This window comes from Rattus rattus, chromosome 10 (assembly GCF_011064425.1).
Source record: "Rattus rattus isolate New Zealand chromosome 10, Rrattus_CSIRO_v1, whole genome shotgun sequence".
NCBI classification, from domain to species: Eukaryota; Metazoa; Chordata; class Mammalia; order Rodentia; family Muridae; genus Rattus; species Rattus rattus.
The window spans coordinates 50592323-50608952 of NC_046163.1; the positions used below are offsets into that span (position 1 = coordinate 50592323).

Consider the following 16630-nt stretch of genomic DNA (forward strand, 5'->3'; position numbering starts at 1 on the left):
TCTTCTGGTGTGTCTGAAGACCAAAAAAAAAAAAAAAAGTAGGTTGCAAAAACTTATGCCTACATACAGGTTGCCTCTGGCCTCACGTATGTGGCATATACATATATACAACACACAAAATATAATGTATGTTTGTCTTTTTTTTTTTTCCCCCAGAGCTGAGGACTGAACCCAGGGCCTTGCACTTGCTAGGCAAGCGCTCTACCACTGAGCTAAATTCCCAACCTCTAATGTATTTTTATAAACTACCTAAAGTATTCCTTGGGGCTGGAGAGATGGTTCAGCTGTTAAGAGTACTGAGCATTGTCTATTCATCCGAAGACCCGGGTTTGATTCCCAGTACCCACAGGGGAGCTTATGACCATCTGTCACTCCAGTTCCAAGGGACCCGATACTCTCACACATTCACTGGTGCACACACAACACCCATACACATAGAATGAAATGAGAAGTTTAACGTTTTATTCCTTTAGCTTAGAAGAGCAGGATGGTTCAGATAGGAATCCAACTTTCTTATTTTTCAAGTGCTTGAAACAATGTTATCAGACAGGTCCTGTTTTCTTTGCTTTTTTCCTTTCTTTCCTTTTTCTCTGCCTCCAGCTTTGGGCAGCAGCCAGCAGACCTCTGCATTGTCTGCCTCACACCCCACATTCTGCACCTTCTCCCACCCACCTGGATTCTGGGGTTCAGTCATTGACCCAGCCCACCTTCTCGTGGGCTTTGGAGTTTAGCCAGACACTGTTGCCTTTAGTTTTTGTTTGCTCGTGCTTTCCGGGTGCTCCACTACTTCCTGAGCCTTGCTCATAGCGCCCGAGTCTGCAGATTAAAGTGGTATTAGCCTCAGGGTCCCGTAAATGACAGGTGTCAGTTTTTCTCCCAAAACCCAATCACTGACTCTGAAATAGATTGGGAAATCTCTCCCATTCTGCGTCTATACACTCCTCCCATCATTTTAGTACAGATCATAGTACTTCTTTATGGTTTTATAATCACAAGATAACAAAATACAGCATAGTTCATTGAAGGATTTTGTGTTTGACAAACCAAACTGGGTCTTAACATATTTTAAACGTTTTAATCGGAGCCAGGATTTCGCGAAGTTGAGTTGAACCCCTGGCACTTTCCACTTTCTGAGCACTGAAACTACAGGTGTGTGCCATTTTATGTGGTGCCAGGGGTTGAACTCAGCCCTGAGTCTGTTTCCTAAAGCATTACCCTTAAGATGGTTCAGCCAATAAAGCTACTTGCTGCTAAGACAACCTGAGTTCATTTCCCAAAACCACAGGCGTGGAAGAAGAGAAAACTCTTGCGATTGTCCTATGACCTATACACACACACACATAAATAAATATAATTTCCAAAGGCATTTACTGAGGGCCGGAGAGATAGCTTAATGGTCAAGAACATTTCTTGCAGAGGACCTGGTTCAATTCCCAGCACCTACATGGCCCATCACAACTGTTAGTAACTCCATCTCCAGGGGATCTGATGCCCTCTTCAGACCTCCCCCGACATCAGGTACATACATGGTGCACAGATAAAAACACATAAAGGAATAAAAAAAATTTACTAAAATAAAATGAACCCTCCCCCCTTTTAAAACAGAATTTTAGGGGAGAGGTGGGGTCTTGCTATGTAGCCCTGGCTGGCCTCCAGCTCACAGTAATCCTCCTGTGCTCTGTGGATGCTGGGATTCCAAGTGTGAGTCAGTAAGTCCTGTTTTTGTTTGTTTGTTTTTATGAGGCTGAGAATCGAACCCAGGATTTTCTTGCACTCTTTTTTTTTTTTTTTTTTTTTTTTTTTTTTTTGGAGCTGGGACCAACCAGGGCCTTGAGCTTCCTAGGGCAAGTGCACCACCGGGGCTAAATCCCCAACCCCCTCTTGTACTCTTATCAACAACTACATTTTCAGCCTTGAACTGGTGACTCTCCTGCCTCAGACTGCTCAAAGTGCTGGAATTACAGACAGTGACGCTTCGCTTTCTGATCCTTCCTTCTGCGCTGAGTATGTTCGTCCATAGCCACTTCCCTAAACAAAGACTAACCGGGAAACCTCAAAGCTTTTTCTGGGTGCCTCTTCTAGGTTTGTTCCATTTACACTCTATGCTCGTTGTTTTAGCCTCAAACTTGTAATCCTCCTGTGTCAGGCTCTTTTTTCTCTCTCTCTCTCTCTAAAGTTTCACTACATAGCTCAGGCTGGTCTCAGATGCTTGTGCTTTCTCCATTTGCCTGAGATTACGGGATGTGCCAGCATGCTTGGTTTCTAGGCAACACCTTTCTATCTTCAATCAGCACGAATTAGTTTCTAGCTGTCCTCCTGGCCTGCCAACACCACTCCTTGGTTTCCTGTGGCTTTAAGGCTGAGGGTTAGAGAGAATTTTAGAAGTGAACCGATAAGGCCCTCTACATAGTTGATCATTGAGTGAAAAATTCCTTCTTCCTCATTAAGTAGGTGGTTCATAACCATGATAGGCTGTTCCAATCCATTACCCCACCCTATAAAAGGTTCTTTTCCTTTCCTCATAGCTATTGTGCCGGAATACCAGGGCGAGCCAGCCATACAGAGCAACCTTGGAATGTTTTGCTTTCCTTTTCGTATTAAAGTGGACGTCCCAGTAGACTTTCACCCAGCTTTTCCTCAGGTTGTGTTTAGCAAGTGTTTGAATCACACTACTTTTTGTTGTTGTTGTTGTTGTTGAAATCTCTCTCCTACATGGGTGTCTTAAAGGCAGGAACCTTTCTTTACCTCCAACTGAGTTCTCCGTAGGTGTCAAGCCTTGCTAATCTTCTGACCTTCAGAATCTTCTAATTTCAGCTCTTCCTAAGTATGGCTGCCTGCCTAACCTTGAAGTAACATTTGTTATCAGTCAGCGAGTTGATAATTTACAGCAGGTCTCTGTTGCTTAATGGCTGGAACATGTCTCATCCCGACTCTGAGAAATCCGAGGTTGAGATCTGGCTTCACCCTGCCTTAGCCAAACCCTCCCGCCAGGGCTTGCTCCCACCAGCCTGATGTCCTTACTGACCCAGCACAGTATATTTCTTTCTGACCTTGGCCTTCACTCCTCGTCATGTCTCCTGCTTGGGAAGCGTCCAGCCCTTCAAACCCTCCGCATTTCATAAGAATTGGAAGAATGTATCTGGCAGGAGTTCTGCTGCTCTCCTCTAGAGGTTTTTGTTTTGTTTTTTTTTTTTTAACATGGAAAAGATGAAAAAATTAGCAGATGAATATGCAGAGCTGCATTCCATGAAGGACGCAGATGCTAAGCAGTGCGGCTCCAGCCATAGACCTGTGACCTGAGCCACATCGTATGGTCACTTGCTTTTTCTTTTCTTCTCTTTAGACTTAGCTCTTGAAAGACGGGGATTGTTATTTCTTTGTGATAAACTAGCCATGGAACATAAACTAAACACGACATCTGTTCATTAAACGAGCTCAGTAATTTCAAAGGTGGGGGGTGAGAAATAACAGTGAGGTATGGTGATTGTTTATTGTGGGAAGGTAAGGTTGGGTTCTAGGTCTGGCTTACTATGACTAAGTAGTTACCACAAGGCACATTTTTATTTGTTTGTTTGTTTGTTTTTACGATTTGTTTATTTATTTATGTCATGTATGTGGGTACACTGTCACTGTGTTCAGACACACCAGAAGAGGGCATCGGATCCCATTACATATGGTTGTGAACCACCATGTGGTTGCTGGGATTTGAATTCAGGACCTCTGGAAGAGCAGTCAGTGCTCTTAACCGCTGAGCCATCTCTCCAGCCCCACAAGGCACTTCTAATTAGTTCATCTCTCTCATGATTTGTAAAATAGGACTTAGAAGATTTACATCTGTACCAGGCATGGTGGCTCGTGCCTATAATCCCAGAGACTTCAGAGACTGAGGCAGGAGGACTGCCATGAGTTCAAGGCCAGCTTCAATGATAGCAGATTTTTCTCTGTGGATGGACGTGAGAGTTTAATACCCACGAAGCACCTGTCACATAGACCACATGGATTGGTGTACGTGTGTACAAGTGTAAATAATAAATGTAAGGTAAATACAGAGATTGAGGTATCATTGGAAGAAGCAGCCAGCATACCAGAAGCTGAGAAAAGAGGATCAGGAGTTTGGGGCTAGCCTAGGCTACATAGTAAAATGCTGTTTAAAGAACTCTGAAGGCAGAGGCAGGTGGATCTTTAGTTCAAGGACAGCCTGGTCTACAAAGTGAGTTCCAGGACAACCAAGGCTACCCTGTCTGAAAAAACAACAGCCACAAGGAAAAAAACCAAACCAAACAACAACAATAACGACAATAACAAAATAGCCACTCGGTCATGGCATACTTCAGGGCAGAGGCAGGCAGATATCTGAGTTCAATCAAGGTCAGCCCGGTCTACAGATCGAGTTTTAGGACAGCCAGAGTTACACAGAGAAACCTTATCTTGAAAAGAAAAACAAAAGACATCATACACATGCAGAAGATAAAGTGTTACAAATGAGTGAATTCATTTGACCAGTACTGTGTGGTACAGAAAATATACACTATATGGTTTAGGAAAACATGTTGAGGCTTGCCTGGTGGCTAAATTTGTTAATGGTCAAAGACCACTTAAAAGATGGTATGTTGGGGCTGGAGAGATGGCTCAGTGGTTAAGAGCACTGACTGCTCTTCCAGAGGTCCTGAGTTCAATTCCCAGCAACCAGATGGGGCTCACAACCATCTGTAATGGGATCGGATGCCCTCTTCTGGTTTGTCTGAAAACAGCTACAGTGTACTCATAAATAAAATAAATCTTTTTTTTTTTTTTTTTTTTTTTTTTTTTTGGAGCTGGGGACCCGAACCCGGGGCCAGCTTCCTAGGGGCAAGCGCTCTACACCGCTGAGCTAAATCCCCAACCCCAATAAAATAAATCTTAAAAAAAAAAGATGGTGTGTTGACAGGAATAGTGGCACACACCTATAATTGCAGCAGTAGGGAGGCTAAGGCAGGAGGATAATGGGTTCAAGGCTAGCCTCAACACAGACATAGGAGTACCTAAAGAATTCCTATTTCAAGAGGGGTGGTATGATGTTAACATAGTAAGAATTCTGGTTTCTTTAAAACACAGACATATTGCAAGAATATGTTTTTTTTTTTTTTTTTAATTTTATTTATTTATTTTACATATGTGAGTACACTGTAGTAAGTGAGTACACTGTAGCTCTCTTCAGACACACCAGAAGAAGGTTTTGGATACCATTACAGATGGTTGTGAGCCACCATGTGGTTGCCGGGAATTGAACTCAGTACCTCTGGAAGAGCAGTCGGAGCTCTTAACCACTGAGCCATCTCTCCAGCCCCTATGTTTTTGTTTTAATTCCAGGTGTGGGCACATGGGGATTCTTTGTAGCAGCTGACTATGATTTGCCTCATGCTCTAGCAAGAGGCATGGTTTTGCTAGTGCAGATAGTCACTGTGATTGTGTGACATTTGGAATTCCGGCAACTTTTCAGAGGATGCTAGGGCGCTGATAGGCATGGTTGGTAGCTGGTGGTTTTTCTGGGAGGTTGTTTGTGGTTTGTTAGTGGTTGTGCTCAAAGAAGAAATAAGAAGACATTAGATTCAGGGATCTCTCTCCCTCCCCACTCTTTCTTTCTTTCTTTCTTTTTTTTTTTTTGGAGCTGGGGACCGAACCCAGGACCTTGCGCTTGCTAGGCAAGTGCTCTACCACTGAGCCAAATCCCCAACCCCCACTCTTTCTTTCTTTATCTAGTCATAGGGGTAGAACTGGGAATGAGAGATAAAAGGTAGGAAAAAGAAGAATCCACAAAGTAGCAAAGATGAAACAAGAAGAAGTTATATTCAAGGGTCCTCCCTCCCCTTTATCCTTCTTTCTCTCCTATCTAGTTAGTGATGGGGGGTAAAACAGGGGGGATATAGGGTGGGATAAACAACCCACAAAGTAGCAAAGACCAGCTACAAGTGATACCTCAAGGTGGATCTTGAAAGTTAAGGATACAAATGGGAAATTTTATTTCAAATGCTGTAGAGAAAATGGCAAGGGACAAAGGAACAGATACTTTTATTCAAGAAACCAGCCCCCAAAAAAATTATTTTGGCTGCTACTGCTAGGATATGCCAGTCCCCACCACCACTTTATTCCCAGAGGGGGTTTTCTCCTCTTCCTCCTCTTCTTTTTTTTTTTTTTTTTTTTTTTTTGGAGCTGGGGACCGAACCCAGGGCCTTGCGCTTGCTAGGCAAGCGCTCTACCACTGAGCTAAATCCCCAACCCCCCTCCTCTTCTTTTAATATATTCTGTTTCAAAAAAGGGTTGGAAACACAAGTAGGAAAATTGGGTGAAAATGGGGAAACAAATAATGGCTGAAATGGGATAACAAAAGGGGGATCACACTACTCTCTTTTTTCTGAAAGGATTGAAAAGTTGTCAGTAAAACTGGAAAGGTTGTGGGTGGAGATGGTAGCACTTGGGAAGTGAGGAACACTGGAAAAGAGAGGACAAAAGGCTCAGTCCTGGTAACTGAACAAGAGAGCAGGAGTTTCCTACAGGAAGATGGAAAGAAACTGTGCTGGAGGGAAGATGAGTTAGAGAAAAGCTAAGAGGATAATCTGATGAAGCAGCCATTTTAAAAGAAAGAACTATGAAGCCAGAATTAGCGAGGAGGGGTAGCCTGGGGTTACTAGATCACCATCAGCTTCCCCAGTAGTCATACAGCATAGGCCTGCTAATGGTGTGGAACAAGGTTATGATGAAACAGGATGGCATTCTATAGGAATGATAAATCTAAGGTGTTTTAAGGAGGCTATGATTTCATATGGGATGCACTCACTTTATGTGAAACAAATTCTAATTAACTGAGCTGTTCAAAACAGAATTACTCCTCAAGACTGGAAAGGATTGGTATCAGCTGTACTAGAGGCAGGTCCACAGTTGCAATGGTTATCATGGCGGATGGAAGAAACCTTGAATATTTAACAGTGAAATTGAACAAGGAGAATGAATAAAGATCAGTTGCCTGGTGAAAGGTGGTATTCTGCGAGAATAGATTCAATTTGATGATGTCACTATAGAACAATGTTGCTTAGTGGCTTTAAGAGCTTGGGGCAAAGCTGAAAGCCTGGGGGAAAATCTCTTTACAAAGATTATACAAGGGGCTGGAGAGATGGCTCAGTGATTAAGGGCACCGACTGCTCTACCAGAGGTCCTGAGTTCAAATCCCAGCAACCACATGGTGGCTCACAACCATCTGTAATGAGATCTGATGCCCTCTTCTGGTGTGTCTGAAGACAGCTACAGTGTACTTATATAATAGATAAATAAATCGTTAAAAAAAAAAAACAAAAAACAAAAAACAAAGATTATACAAGGCTCTGGAGAAGCTGCCACTGATTTATTTATTTATTTAAATTACAAAGATTAGTGTCAGCTGCGGACAAAGCCATACCAGACCCTGACACAAGGAGACAGAAACATTGGCACATGAAAATGTGAATACTGATTGTAAAAAAAAGTTATGGGGTTGGGGATTTAGCTCAGTAGGGGGTTGGGGATTTAGCTCAGTGGTAGAGCGCTTGCCTAGTAAGCACAAGGCCCTGGGTTCAGTCCCCAGCTCCTAAAAAAAGAAAAGAAAAAAAAAGTTATTAGACCATTAAAGGTATGGGCAGCATCATTCCATGCTAATGTAATAGATCAAACTATAGCTAGAATTCTCTGATATCAAAGTGACCGGTACTTCAATTGCAAGAAATATGGTCATTTGCAAAGAACCTGTGATCAAGCTGCTAAAGGTCTCAGATCCCAAAATGCCTGGTGCTTTAACTGTGGGAAATATGGTCATTTGTAACAAAATTGTGAACAAGGCGTTTCTAAGGGTAATGGTTGTTTTAAATATAAACCAGGAAAAAGGACTGGTGTGCCGGTGATGTGACAAGGTTGGGACCAATGTGTATAGGTTCAAAACAGACATTCAAGATAATTTCTTACCATTGAGAAAGAGCCTTGGGGGCCTAGCTTGAGGCCCGAAGTAAAACTTATGAACTATTTTAGCCAGAGAGTGATGTGAAGATCAAAATATCACTTTTTTAAAAGAATTATTTGGGTGTGGGAAAAAAAAAAAAGAAAAAAAAATAAAAGAATTATTTATTAATTGATTTATTTTATGTATGCGAGTACACTGTAGCTGTCCTCATGACACCAGAAGAAGGCATCGGATCTCATTGCAGATGGTTGTGAGCCACCATGTGGTTGCTGGGATTTGAACTCAGGACCTCCGGGACAGTAGTCAGTACTCCTAACCACTGAGCCATCTCTCCAGCCCCAAAATACCACTCGAATATATATATATATATATATATATATATATACATATATTTTTTTTTTTGGAGCTGGGGACCGAACCAGGACCAGGACCAACAGGCCGCTTGCTAGGCAAGTGCTCTACCACTGAGCTAAATCCCCAGCCCCGATATTGGAGATTTTAATGCAAACTACTGCAGGCAGCATAGGTCTAGACTTGGTCATAGGTAAATATCTTACTCTGTCTCCAAAAATAACTACTGGGGTTTCTGGTTCTTTGCAGTTGGGGACAATAGGGACGATCTTGGGAAGGAGTGAATTGAGTTCCCAAAGAGTCATTGTGCATCCAGGAATTATACATGAAGATTACAAAGGAGAAATTAAAATTATGGCCCACACAAAAAGAGAGATACAGGGGTTGGGGATTTGGCTCAGTGGTAGAGCGCTTGCCCAGGAAGTGCAAGGTCCTGGGTTCGGTCCCCAGCCCCGGAAAAAAAGAAAAAAGAGAAAAGGAAAAAAGAAAAAAAAAGAGAGAGAGATACAACTTAATGCAGGTGACGGGATTCCTCAGCTGCCACTGTTTCCCTACCTCAAAGGCAAAGAGCTACAGTAGCAAGAACAGAGGGTTTGGAAGGACTGGAAAACATGAGTTCTGGCAAACAGTTGTTAATGATCAGAAGCTAAAATTTAAAACTGCAAGTAAAATGGTATTGAAATAGAAGTTTTGGAGGGCAGAGAAGCTGATGTAACTATCAACTCACAAAAAAATCTTGGAATTCAGAATGGCCTTGTCAAAAGATTTATACCCAGTTTCTAAGAATTGGGAAGTTATCTCAGATAAAACAGTGTGCGGGAGTTGGGGATTTAGCTCAGTGGTAGAGCGCTTGCCTAGCAAACGCAAGGCCCTGGGTTCGGTCCCCAGCTCCGAAAAAAACAAAACAAAACAAAACAAAAAAAACAGTGTGCGATGGGTTAAGTGTGGTCAAAAAGTGGGGGAAGACATCTTCTACAACAGTGGGGTACTCAGATTAATATTCCTGCAATCCCAGAAAGAGCCCATGATGGAATAAAGCATAGGAAAAAGAAGAATTCAAAAAGTAGGGAAGGTCATCTACAGGCAACAAAGAAACAAGGAGAAATTAGATTCAAGGATCAATCTCTCTTACCAACCTCCCTCCCCCTTGTTTCTTTCCCAGGGGGTGAAACTGGAGGGAGATATAAAAGGGTGGGAAAAAAGAAGAATCCACAAAGTAGCAAAGACAGGATACATGTTAATCTTTTTTTTTTTTTTTGGTTCTTTTTTTCCGGAGCTGGGGACCGAACCCAGGGCCTTGCGCTTCCTAGGCAAGCGCTCTACCACTGAGCTAAATCCCCAACCCCGATACATGTTAATCTTGATTGTCAACTTAGATTTATTTAGGAGCCATAACTGTGGGTCCGTCTGTGAGACTTAATTGATGTCCCTGAATGTGGACCCCTGGGCTGAGGTCCAGGACAAGAATAGAAGCAGGCAAGCTGAGTGTCAGCATTCAGCCCTCTTTGGTTTCTGACTACAGAGGCAATTCTAGCAATTGCCTTACACTACTGCAGCCGCATCTGGAGCTGTTCTCTTTACCATGCCTTTCGCCCCACAGGCTGACTCAACTGCATGCCAAGACAGACCTTTCCTACCCAAAATACCCTTGTTGGGTATTTTGTCCCACAACGGGAAAAGTAATGCAGCACTCGGCATGGAGGATGAACAGACAAGTTCCATAGTGGGACATACAATACACACAAGATACACTTCTATAGATCAAAAGTTGAAAATGTGGAAACCACTGAGAACAGTTCATCATCTTAAAGTGGTAAAGACATCCCTAATTATGACTCAAAACTGGAAGCCATAGAAGAAGCTGAGGATGCCAGGCGTGGTGGTGTACACCTTTAATCCCAGGACTCAGTAAGCAGAGGCTGGAGAGAGAATGAGTTTGAGGTCAACCTTGTCTATGTACTAAGACTCTCTCAAAGCCAAAACCAAAAATCTAATGAGGTAAAATCTAAACAATCAAGCCAAACCTTTTAACGTGATGTGTGGGTACACTGGTGCACATGTGCATAGACATGGAACTCAAATCAGAAGTCACAGAACACAGGTGACATTTTCAACTGATAGCATACTTAAGAGACCTAATGTATTTACTATATAAAGAACACTTAAGAATGAGTACGGAAAGAAGGCGTGGCAGGACAATATGGCGGGTGACATTAGGATTCCACACTGTACCTTTACAGGTTGTTACAAATGTTCTTAAGGGATGGATGGTACTGGGCTTTGTATGTTTATGTGGGCAATTATATCTTACCAATTGGGTCAAAGGAAAAAAAAAAAAAGAATGAGTACGGAAAAGACAATTACCCTGTTGCAGTTTGTAGAAGGTTTGGGTGTCCCCTAAACGGCCACGAGTTGGACTTTGTCCTGAGGGTCCTAGAAGTGAAAGGTTCTATAAACCTTTAAGAATTAGCACAGAGGGGTTGGGGATTTAGCTCAGTGGTAGAGCGCTTGCCTAGCATGCGCAAGGCCCTGGGTTCGGTCCCCAGCTCCGAAAAAAAACAAAACAAAACAAAACAAAAAACCAAAAAAACAAAAAACAAAAAAGAATTAGCACAGAGTGTTGATGGCACACACTTTTAATCCCAGCACTCAGGAAGCAAAGGCAGGTGGACCTCTGAGTCTGAGGACAGCCTGGTCTACAGAATGAGTTCCAGAACAGCTAGGGCTACACAGAGAAACCCCGACCAAAAAAAAAATAAATAAATAAATACAAATCAAACCAAAAGAGTTAGGGAGGGTGTGGTGGCATTCACCTTTAATCTTTAATCTTAGTGATTGAGAACCAGAGGCTGGTGGTTAGAGGCCAGACTAGTATACAGAGCCAGGCCAGCCAGGGCCAAATAGTGAGATTGTTTACTTAAGTATTTGTTTTGTTTTGTTTTGTTTTCAAGACAGGGAATCACCACCATGCCCTGCTTGCCTTAAAAAAAAAAAAAAACAGAAAGAAAGAAAAGAGAGAGAGAAAGAGAGAGAGAGAGAGAGAGAGAGAGAGAGAGAGAGAGAGAGCGCCTAGGACCAGAAGATGCTCTGTAACTAAGGTAAAGCATTTGCTGCTCAAGCCCTACAACCTGGACCATCTCAGAAGCCAGGTAAAGACGGAAGGAGAGAACGAACTCTAAATAGTTGTCCTCTGATTGTCACGTGCCCACGATGGTGCAGGTATCTGCACTCACACATCATATACACAAAAAAATAAACATTTAATTATTTTTAGAAGGGGAGCTTGGGCTGGGCAGATGGCTCAGTAGATAAAACGATCAAGGTACCACTCAGAGGATCTGAGTTCACGTTCCCAGAATACCTGTTAAAAAGCCAGAATTCAATGCCTGTGCTGTAACTCCAGTGCTGTGCAGGGTGGAAACAGGGATCCTGGGGCTGGCTACTGTCTCGCTGTAAGGTCAGTGAGAGACACTGATTCAAGGCAAAAAGAGAGAGAGTGGCAGAGCAGGCCACCCGACATCTTCCTCTGGCCTCTGTACATTAGTGGGCATGCATACCCACACACATAAAAGCATACATATCTCACACACATAATACACACACACACACACACAACACACATACATACACACACACACACACACACACACACACACACACACACACGGGTGGGGGGGGGGGCTTTGGGGGAGACAGACACAAAAGAGAGTGAGATAGAGACAGAGAAAAAGAGGCGGGGTTGTGACAGGAGATCCTTGGGCTACCCGAACCCCTCAAAGGAGATTAAGGAATTTCTTCTATGACAGCTTAGTAGTTCTTGGAAGGCTGTCACAGAGGAAGCCTAGATGCACCTCTAGTGCACCTCTAGTGTTTGCTTTTGCATGCATTTCTGCCATTGCAAACTGCCTGATTCAAGGGGGTGGGGGCGAAACAAAACAAAACTAAAACCAACAAACCAAAGCAAACAGCCCTACAAGAACCGAGCTGAGCAGGCGTCATACCTCTGGAGGGTCCTCAAAAGTTCCAGGTTTAATGCACCTCTGTGGCCCATGTCGAGGATTTTGTAATACTGATAAAAGCAGACTAGGTGTCCCCGTTAGGGTTTCTACTGCCATGATAAAACACCATGAGCAACACGAGCGTCTTGAGGAGAGAAGGGTTTATTCTGGTTTACAGCTTGTAGTCCATACCGGGGAAGTCAGGGTGAGAATTCAAGGCAGAAACCTGAAGACGGATTGGCGTAGAGGCCACTGAGGAGTGCTGCTTACTGGACTGCTTAGCCTGCTTTCTTATATCCAGGACCACCAGCCCAGGGGTGGCACTACCTACTGTGAGTCAGTCTGGTGGGGTCATTTTCTCAATTGAGATCCTTTTTTCCCCCGGTGACTCTACCTTGTGTTAAGCTGACATACAACTAGCCAGCATACTAGTATATATTCCAATATATCAAAAAAAACCCCAACCAACCAACCAAACAAACAAACAAAGAAACAAAACGAAAACCCAAAAACTGAAGCAAGGTGTGGTACTTATTGCTTGTATCGGGAGGCTGAAGATTAAGTGGTGCCAAGAGTTCGAGGCTAAGCTAGACCACATAGTGAGAGCTCAGGACATCCTGGACAATGTAGTAAGTCCATACTTCACCCTGTCCCCAGATAAAATAAAAATAAATAAATAGACTGGGTCTATAGTTCTGTGATGGACTATAAGCCCATTATGCATGGGTCCCTGAGTTCAATCCCCAGTACTACCAAAAGAATTAAATAAACAAATAAAATAAAAATAAATAAATAAAATAATATGAATGGCAGCAGAGGAGGCAGGTGGATCTCTGTAATTTTGAGGCCAGCCTCGTCTACAAATCAAGTTCCAGGACAGTCAGGGCCGTTACACAGAGAAATCCTGTCTAAACAAAACAAAACAGAACAAATGACAACAACAACAACAAAAACCAACCAACTAACTGAACTCCAAACACAAAACAAAAAACTAAAAACTAAAAAACAAAATGGCTAAAATTTCAGTGGATCTTCTGGAAGAACAGTGCCCACTCTTTAATCACTGAGCCATCATTCCAGCTCCTAAAATCTTTTTTTATTTTGAATGGAAAGGCTATCAGGGGAAAGGAACAATTTAACATTTTGTGTAATGCCAGAACACAGAGGTTGGGAATTAAAAAACATTTGTGCATGTTTATTAGGTAAGTAAGAAGAGAGCTGCCAGAACCCAGACCGTCTCAGAGGCAACTCCCCCATCTTTGCTCTCACATTTTGTTAACAAGGTCAAGCCAGGTTCACATTCCCAGGCCGGGGGACACTCCTACCCTGTTCCTCCAAATGTTCACTTAATTGTCTGTTAACTGGTAAAAGAATGTAAAACTTGCTGTTATCTTAATCAAGGTGCCTGTGTTGTAAAAATACATAACCAAGGCCTGTCAAGCCCTCCTTAGCTTCATGCGGCCGGCCAGCTCCTTTGTTACCTCATCACACTGAGCTCTGGACCAAATGTCTAGGAGGGTGAAATGAGAGCCTTGGATTCTGGACCCAGTGTCTAGAAGGATGAATTAAAGGCCTGCAAGCCAGGTGTCCTGGAGGAATCCCAGTCTTCAACCATCGGCCGTGCTTATTAACCCTTAATGTCAAAATGTGCTTGAGAGACCCTGCAGCTCACCCAAGCCCCTCCCCCTCTTCAGTTTCACCCTTTAAAAATGCAATACAGCTTCTTAGGGAACAGGGTTCAGATCCCAAACTGACCGCCTCCTGATTGCTCAGAAAATAAAGTTTTTGTTTTGAAGTTTCTCTTTCTGAAGCGAGCTTTCTCAGTTTCCATCCCAAACTCAACAGGTATAGTGGTTCACACTATAATCTTGGTATTCAGGGAGGCTGCGAAATGAGTTCAAGGATACTTTGGGCTATAGGCAAGTTGCAGACTAGCCTAAGCTAAAGTGAGATCGTACCAAATAAACCCCAAAACTGTGTACAAGTCTCATTTTGGGAATTCAAATTTCTTTGAGGGTGAACAAGAAGTCTGCCCTTGGCAGATGCCCAGATATTTGTTTCAGTTTGGTAGTACAAAGTTTCTTTCTTGGTTTCATACTGTCCTGTTTATTATAACTGCCAACCTTGAAGTCAGAATTCTTTTTTTTTTTTTGAGGGTGCAGCGAACTTTATTGATGGTATTCAAGAGAAGGGAGGACTCCTAGGCCCTCCTGTTATTATGGGGTCTGGGATGGAATTGTGAGGGAGATGCTCAGTGTTGGGGGTTAAGTTGGGATGGGGACTCCTTAGCAACTGAGGGTCCCTCTCTTGTTCTCAATATCCTTGCTGGGCTGGGTGGTCCAGGGTTTCTTACTCCTTGGAGGCCATGCAGGCCATGAGGTTCACCACCCTGTTGCTGTAGCCGTATTCATTGTCATACCAGGAAATGAGCTTTACGAAGTTGTCACTGAGAGCAATGCCAGCCCCAGCATCAAAGGTGGAAGAGTGGGAGTTGCTGTTGAAGGTTGAGACAACCTGGTCCTTGGTGTAGCCCAGGATGCCCTTTAGTGGGCCCTCAGATGCCTGCTTCACCACCTATGATGTCATCATACTTGGCAGGTTTCTCCAGGCGGCATATCAGATCTACAGTGGATACATTGGGGGTAGGAACACGGAAGGCTCCTACTTCCAGTTCAGCTCTGGGATGACCTTGCCCGTAGCCTTGGCAGCACCAGTGGATGCTGGGATGATTTTCTGGGCTGCCCCACGGCCATCACGCCACAGCATTCCAGAAGGGCCATCCACAGTCTTCTGGGTGGCAGTGATGGCATGGACTGTGGTCATGAGCCCTTCCACGATGCCAAAGTTGTCATGGATGACCTTGGCCAGGGGGCTAAGCAGTGGGTGGTGCAGGATGCATTGCTGACAATTTTGAGGGAGTTGTCATATTTCTTGTGGTTCACACCCATCACAAACATGGGGGCATTGGCTGAAGGGGCGGAGATGAGGACCCTTTTGGCCCCACCCTTCAGGTGAGCCCCAGCCTTCTCCATGGTGGTGAAGACACCAGTAGACTCCACGACATACTCAGCACCAGCGTCACCTCATTTGATGTTAGCGGGATCTCGCTCCTGGAAGATGGTGATGGGCTTCCCGTTGATGACAAGCTTCCCATTCTCAGCCTTGACTGTGCCGTTGAGCTTGCCATGGGTAGAGTCATACTGGAACATGTAGACCATGTAGTTGAGGTCAATGAAGGGGTCGTTGACGGCAACAATCTGCACTTTGTCAGAAGAGAAGGCAGATCCAATCTCATCCAGTAGATGATTGGTAAACTTGGGTTTTTTGTGGTTGATTGTTGTTGGTTTTTGAGACAAGGTCTCACATTATAGCTCTGGCTGTCCTGAAACTCAATGTAGACCAGGCTGGCCTTGAACTTACAAAGGTCCACCTGCTTCTGCCTCCCCAGTGCAGATCTTAAATGCATGTATAAGCATGCATTCTTAATTGCTAAGTCATCTCTCCAGCCTGTTCTGTTTTTGAAATGGGGTCTCTTGTAGCACAGGCTATTCTCTGATTTGCTTCTTTGTCAAGGATAGACTTAAACTCCTAATCCTCCTGCCCCTGTCTTTTATTATGCTGGGATTACAAGCATAAAACACTAGGTTGGCTTTTTTCCCCCTTTCTACCCTCCCTTCCCCCCCCCCCCACTCCTCTCTTCTGAGATAGTATCTCATGAATCCCAGGCTGGTCTACGACTTACTAGATACCTGAGACTGGCCTTGACTCCAGTCTTCCAGTACCTACCCACCTCTTGGGATAGCTATTTTTATAGGAAGATCCAGTTTGAGGCCGGCCTCGGCCACATAGCCAGCCTTGGTCTAGACAACAAAAGCTAGTCCAAGTGTAAGGTCCAGCAAAGGAGCTACTGACATACATAGTATGTGTATGTATAAAAGACATATTTCCGGTTCTCCCAGAAAGTGTAGGTCAGCTTTTATTATCTGGATGTTTCCTGCATCCGTCTATTTAGGTTTCTTTTTGAGAGCAGTTTGGGGTAGTCAAGATATCTCTCTTGTCTCAACCCTCTTCCTACACCTTCCCATATTAATATGTGTTTTTCACTTACCAAGGGAGAGGGGACCAAAGATTCTGCATCATCAAGCAATTTAAAAGTAATGGAAGAGAAATCAACCAAGCGGATTCCTGCATCTCACAGGCAGTGACCTTACTCACCTCTTCTTTAGAGATAGCTATCAGGAGCCAGGGCAGTCAGAAAGGCTATATCTGCATGCCTTACTGCCCAATCGGGATGCTCTTACCTGTCCAAGGGGAGGCC

General features: G+C 43.7%; 1 pseudogene; it reads right to left on the minus strand.

The window, feature by feature from the left end:
* Nucleotides 1–14661: 14661 nt before the first annotated feature.
* LOC116910912 lies at nt 14662–15778 on the minus strand (annotated as a pseudogene).
* Between the last annotated feature and the right edge of the window lie 852 nt (nt 15779–16630).